Source organism: Ictalurus punctatus, chromosome 19, assembly GCF_001660625.3.
Source record: "Ictalurus punctatus breed USDA103 chromosome 19, Coco_2.0, whole genome shotgun sequence".
Classification (NCBI taxonomy): domain Eukaryota; kingdom Metazoa; phylum Chordata; class Actinopteri; order Siluriformes; family Ictaluridae; genus Ictalurus; species Ictalurus punctatus.
The window spans coordinates 5,071,656-5,078,937 of NC_030434.2; the positions used below are offsets into that span (position 1 = coordinate 5,071,656).

At 38.3% G+C, this 7,282-nt stretch overlaps 1 pseudogene; it reads right to left on the minus strand.

Moving 5' to 3' along the window:
• Window positions 1-7,015: 7,015 nt before the first annotated feature.
• LOC124629199 (uncharacterized) overlaps window positions 7,016-7,282 on the minus strand; it is a 2,992-nt pseudogene continuing 2,725 nt past the window's right edge.

Here is a 7,282-nt window from a genome sequence, read left to right on the forward strand (position 1 = left end):
TCCAACATGTAGTTCTTATATTATAGAAAGCTCTGCGAGTGCGCAAATCTCTTAAGCAATGGCATGGCCCCGCCTTGTCTTCTCCTTGACCAATCAGAAAACAGTATCCTAATGGATGTCAATGAGTCAGAGCAGTTTTGTTTTGTTTTTGTTTTTTTTGTTTGTTTTTTGCTGGTGTGAATTAAGTATGACAACAGGTTGATTGAATCAACATTAATGAAGCAATTAGATGTAAACGGACATATTCAATATTTAAGTTGAATTCAACACTGAGCTTTGTGATTATAATATGCTGCAGATCAGAAAAGATCAAGGTATTAGGCTTAAACTTCTAGCCTACATACAAAACACTACTACCGTTTAAACATACGCCACCTTTTGGAGAAGGTTTATATATATATATATATATATATATATATATATATATATATATATATATATATATATATATATATATATATATATAAACTACTTCAGGAAAAGGTAAGAAGTTTGATGACCGCCAGTGACTCGGCTGTTCGGACATCTATGGGAAGTTCATTCCACCACCTAGGTGCCAGAACAGAGAAGAGTCTTATTGCATGCCTTACTTGTACCTTGAGTGATGGTCGAGCAGTGCTAATCAGCGAAAGTGTGTAAGATTATGAATGGGAAAGGAAAAGAACAGTTGATTGTCTATGGTTACCCTAAGGTTGCGTGTAGTGACTGAATATTAGTTGTCCAGGGAGATCACAAGATCATGACACAAGGATGAGTCACCTGGGATGAACAGCAGTTCAGTTTTGCTGGATTTCAGCTGCTGATCTGCCATCCATGATGAGATGTCTGCCAGACATGCTGAGATCTGAGCAGAAACATGAGTGTCTGAGTGAGGGAGAGGATGAGTTGAGTCTCGTCTGTGTAGCAGTGGTATGAAAACCCATGTGAGAATATGACCTGACCATATAGAGACAGAACAGAAGTGGACCAAGTACTGCACCTTGTGGAACACCACTGGAGAGTCTGAGTGGAGCGAATGTGGATCCCCTTCACGTCACCTGATATGACCGACCCTCCAAGTAGAAATCAAACCATTGCCGTGCCCTATATTCCAAGACACATAAGGATGGAAAGAGTGTCTTGTGGTTGATTGAGTGATTGTGAGATGGTCTGGAGCATTGTGGAATTAATTGGCTTCAATGGGCAGGTGGTACGATTGCAGGAAAAGATGACTTGCAGGATCTCTTCTGTTCCTAGATTGGAACGATATGCCAGTCAAAGAGAAGGGGAATGAATGTGTAGTGTAGGAGTTGGAGTAGGATTGAAGGTCTGGCAGATTTTTTTTAATTTTCCCATCATAAAATATGGCAAAGTCTTTGCTCCCAAGAGCTCAGCTATATACATATAGCTGTGGCTTTAAAAATGTGTTTTTTCATGCAGGATCAGGATTTTACACTTCCCAGAATATTCAAACATTTTCGGCATTATTCAAAAGAAAAAAGTTTATTTAAACAAAGGTAAAGTTAAATAGTTTTTTTAAGTCAACTACCAGTCAGAAGTTTTGAAACACTTGTTCATTCTTTATTATTAATATTATCATATAATAATAGTTAAACAAAGCTATGAAATAACCCCAAAAAAGATTGATGTAATTACTGGTGAGCATAAAGCAACTTTATGTTTTTACTTAGGTTCACAGTTGCAATCATCTGGGTTACGCATGTAACCCTCTTCCCTGAAAAGGGAACGAGACGTTGCATTAGTTGAATGCTGTGGGAAGTGCCCTCATGCGTGACCAGGATCTGACGCTTGTGTAACATCATGCATATTTATGGGCATGCCGTGATATGTGACATGGCACTTAAGTGCGTCATGTGATATAAAAACGACACCTGTGAACCGCGCCGTCAGCCTCTATTATCTGAAGTGAAGATGCAATTCACAGGCACACTCCAGTATGACAAAGCTACACTATGTCTCGTTCCCTTTTCAGGGAACAGGGTTACATGCGTAACCCAGACGTTCCCTATCAAAGGGAACTCCACGTTGCATTAGCTGAACGCTGTGGGAACGAGAATAACCACTCCATCATATCGAGGGTACGGCCTGTTCAAAAGATCCGAGCCGGAGGGTCACTGCAAGACACTCGAACCCGTTGGCTGCTGCTGCCATAAGCCCCAACAGTCTCCTGTAGAGACTGGAGGGGATGTCGAGATCCAGCTTTATCTTGTTCAGTGTTGATAGGATTGACCTGGGATAGAAATACCCTCATCGTAGTAGAATCCTTATAACCTCTAGAAAAGTTGTCCGCTGCACTGGAGAAAGCATACTTTTCTGAGGTTCAACCTGACCCCCAAACAATTGGCCGAGAACAACATCTCGATGTTGAATTGCCAGTACCCTGGATCGTGCTATAATTAACCAGTTGTCCATGGAGTTTAGTACACAGGTGCCCTGGAGTCGCAATGGAGCCAGAATGACATCAGTGCACTTTGTGAAGGTGTGAGGGGATAAAGCTATCCCAAAGGGAAGAACTCGATATTGGTATGTGTTGCCTTCAAATGCAAACCTCAGGAACTTCCTGTGACTGGGCAATATTTCTATGTGGAAAGATGCATCTTTTAGATCTATTGTCACAAACTAGTCCTCAAACTGCATCTATGGAACGAAATGTTTGAGTGTCAGTATCTTGAACCTGTATGTCCAAAGAGTACTGTTCAGATGACGCACATCTATAATTGACCACATACTTCCATATATTTTGCGGACCAGGAAATAACAGCTGTAAAAACCTCCCTCCCTCAGGGAACAGGATAGATGTTCTATGACCCTTTTGTCCAAAAGGGATCTTACTTCCTGCTCTAACGTCGGACTTTGCTCTGTGCTGACTACTGTGGTGAGCATACCTTTGACCCGGGGGTCGAGCTCTGAACTGGACCTGGTTACCCTTTTCTACGGTAGACAGAACCCATGGAGACACATTTGACAGTAGTTTCCATGCTACCAGATGGACATTTAGTGTCGTTAACTTTTCCACATTGTACTGGAGGGAAAGTATCACATTTTCATTATGCTGTGACATTTATTCGCACCAGTGCGAGTGACCTGTTCGGAGTTATATAATACAATTGGAATAAAAACTACAGGAAGTCCAAAATGTATTTACACCGCGCAACAGTTACTTTCACACTGCTTTTCTCCTCAGTCAACTGGACAAGTGTGTAAATACTGCAGAGAAGCCATTATGATGAAGAGTAACACTGAACATCATCTGCCTCAACTTCCCGATCTCACAATCCGCCATCTTTTACTGATCCAACAAAATGACCTGAACTTGCACCTACTTGTGTAGATACAGCAGCTTCACGCGGAGTAAATTAATAATAATGCTAACGTTACAAGGTGGGTTTAATTCAAACTTCTTTATTAAATAATTCCTCACCAATCATAATCAAGATTAGCAACTGTTCAGTCTGTGAACATACAGTAGACTGCTGCTCTTCCTTCACTAACTCTAATTCACTTCATTTAAACTCAGGGTTGCCAAATATCACTATAAAAGTCAACTCCAGTTTCAATGTTTTGATTAAATCCCCCACTTATCAGGAGACATGGACACTGTACTGGGGAAACCATCTAAAACTGATAAACAGGTTAACGGTTGTTTTTTGCATATAGTCTGTAAAATTAACTGAAAATATTACATTTAGTTTATCAGAAGGTAAAATAATTTGTCATGGCTCACACTATATTCCTAAATTCTGTCATAATTGACCAGCTCAAGTTTTCTCATGCCTAGTTGTGTGTTATATTGTGATATTTTGTCATTCACTTCTGGAAAAAGGGGGAGTTTTCTGAAGTATGAGGGAGATTTATTTTCACTGGGGAGAAAAAAATCTCATCCAGCCTTAGTAATCACTTCAAGTAGCTCTTTATATGCTTGAGACCTACTCTCAGATTTTAGCACACCCTTCTGGCTCCTCGGAGTCAGAGAGGAATTTTTTTTTTGCTTTCCATAGCGGAAGGAGGACTTGCAACGTGAGCTCCAGAAGACAGAGCAAGAGAGCAGCGCTCGTCTCTGGCTCCTCTTTCAGATCCATATGAAACCCCCTTGGCAGCGGCCGGCCCAGATCCGCGAGGTTCTGAAACCCAACTCCCCTCAGCTAAGAAGAAAGACAGTCAAGAGCTGAGCTGCCTAATTGTAAGCCTTTAACAATGCTCACAGTCAGACATCTCAAGCGCTTCCCTGTTGTGCTCCATCCCTACACACTTCTCACAGAAAGTGTGTCCATCCCCCATGTGATGAAACGGGAGCAAAGTGTAAAACACTTCCTGAATTCTCTCTCACTCATACTATTCACTCTTTTTTTTTTAAAGGGACAGAAAAGTAAAGAGATTTTTTTAAAGGTAGAGAGAAAATGAAGAGTCTTTTTGGGAGTGTTACACAAATGACCAACATAGAGTCTCGCTGAAGATAATAAGGCTGACGGAGCGGTTCACAGGTGCTTCTTTTATATCACGGGACACGCTTAATTACCACGGCACCTGATCACGGCAGGCCTATAAATAGGCATGATGTTACACAAGCTTTAGATACTCGTCTTGTGACGGCACTTCCTACAGCGTGTAGCTCATACAACGTTGAGTTCCCTTAGAAAGGGAACAGCATACATATGAGTTTTGGAGGGCTCTTATTTTGTGATTTAACATAAGACAGAATTTTTATTGATTGATTGATTTGTTTGTTTGTTTGTTTATTTTATTTAACAGTATCAATTTACAAACTCAAGTAGGGACAATAATATGCCTATGAAAATATACAGTGACATGTGAATACATCTCCAGTCATATATCTATCATTTTGTGTAAATATGCTTAAACAGGTTCATGTGTATAAAAGAAACAATAGCATATTCAGTACAATAAACGAGAAGATATTAATATTATTAGTAATATTATTCTAAGGTGAAATTAAACTAGTCTGTGGAAACAAGTAGTCTGGTAGTTTCCTTTTAATATAAATCTGAATTCATGGACAAATGCAGAAACAGATAGATAGATAGATAGATAGATAGATAGATAGATAGACAGACAGACAGACAGACAGACAGGTAGATAGATAGACAGATAGATAGACAGATAGATAGACAGATAGATAGACAGATACTTGCGCTAACTCCTGATGTGAACGATCGGCCACAAATTCCTAAATTCAGAAAAGCCTGCAAATTTTGACGCAGTATTTCGTTGTCCATTACATATCCCTCTACATGATGTTGGTATCATTGTAAAGATGAAAAATAAGTGGTCTGATTATGCTAATACAACCAGAAAAAGCCTATAACATTTCCCATTGTCACAAGATTCAAACATGTTGCTCAATGACATTTCAAGGTCATGATGAATCACATGAACATGTTAAGCTATTTGAATTGGGATTCAAATCAGGTTTCTTTATTGGAAACCATTACAAACTGCAACCCAATGGCCATTTGCAACCCCAACAACATGTCTTTTGGTCAAACAAAGCCACTTTAACTTGGGCAAAATTTGGGGAGGGGCAGGGGATTTTGGGTTGAGATGAAAAACAGGATGACTGAAGCCAAGGATGTAACGTGGCCTTGGTATTGGGTGCTGTACATTTTTTTCTTTGGCCCTGAATAATTCTCCACTTTTTTTTAAACCAGTAAATGGGTTGAAACTGAAACACAAACATCCTCTCATGCTGAGCAGGAAAACAAGTGATGTAATTGTCTATGAGTTTGTGAATATGTATAAGTTACGTGAACCTGATATGAGCAGAGCAAATATATTTACTGAAAAAAATGTTGACGCGTTCAATACTTATTTCCCCCACTGTATTTCTATAAGTTAACTGCTAGGCTAATTAACTCACCAAAGGACGGGAATTAGCATTAACCAACAGTTTCGCGTTAGCTTAGCCTCAGCATTAGCATTCATTTGTATTAACAAATGAACTGAACAATTCATTGTCAAAGACACAAAATATCTATTACAGTAAATATCACACTTTTGAACATCATGTCCTGATAATATCTGACGTGCCCCTCAGCATGGGTTGTGATTATTGCAAATGTCTGAGATTGTATTTTAACTGAGTACATTTTGTGTGATTGTGTAATTACACTAAGTGATGAGCCTGATACATGTTGTAGGGTTTTTTTGTTTTTCTTTTAAATTTGTATTACAAAATATAAAAAATGATAATTGGTCCAATAAATATTATATTTATATGCTTTGTTCTTTTCATTAGATAAAAAGTTACAGTGGCACTTTGACGCCACTAGGTGGCCTACTAGGCCTTCCTCTGTTATAATTAGTGTGAAGGAATATGAGATGAGATGATCTGCACACTGAAAGTGTCTTCTCTCTGATTTTTCAGCATTCAAAAAAATTATGAAACATTTTCTTCAAGTGTGCAGCTTAGGTTCAAAAGTAAATTTATATATTACCTATTTACCTATGTTACATTTGACACAGTACTGTACACGGTACACCAACTAGATTACGTCATTCTCACTGCTTGATGGGATTGAGTTCCGGAATCCGACTGTTGACTAACATCCATTTATTTATAAGGGGTTTTACAAATATTTCTGCATTTTTTGAAAGAATCAAAGAATATTTAATAAAGTTTCTATTAATACAGCACCTGTCAAAAGTTTTGCAGCGCTTGCTTATTCTGATTTTTTTAAGAATACAATCCCATGAAGCATTGCGAATAACAGTGAAATAATAATTTAAAAAAAAACAACTATAATATAAGAAATATATTTATACTAATGGCTGTTTTTTTACTTTTCAGGTCATATAAAACATGTTTTTATTTATTGTAGGCTAATGAATTTTTGTTTTGTATAGAAATTAATCTAAAATGATATGTGTCTACAAAACAGTGATGCTTTGTTTTGTTGTATTATGTATAGACAAGAATGCATTGGTTGTATAAAAACAATTTATTCTTAAGGATACATAATGTACATGGTAAAGTTATTGAAGGTTTGGAGATGATCTGCTACATGCCAGTGTGTCCACCCTGACGCTCAACCACAGCTGGAAAAACTTTAAACAGTCTGTGTAATTATTGCATGCCATTTCTGTCAGGTCCTCAAACCAGAATTCATTTAGAACAGTCAGACTTTGTTCTGGGTTTAGCCTTATTCTGAATATAGTCCTTCATAGCGTACCACACCAGTTTAACCAGTCTTAACCCAGTTTATACCCTCTTCAACAATGCCTCTTCCTGCAGCAGTGTGCTTAGGGTCATTATCCTGAAAAAAAA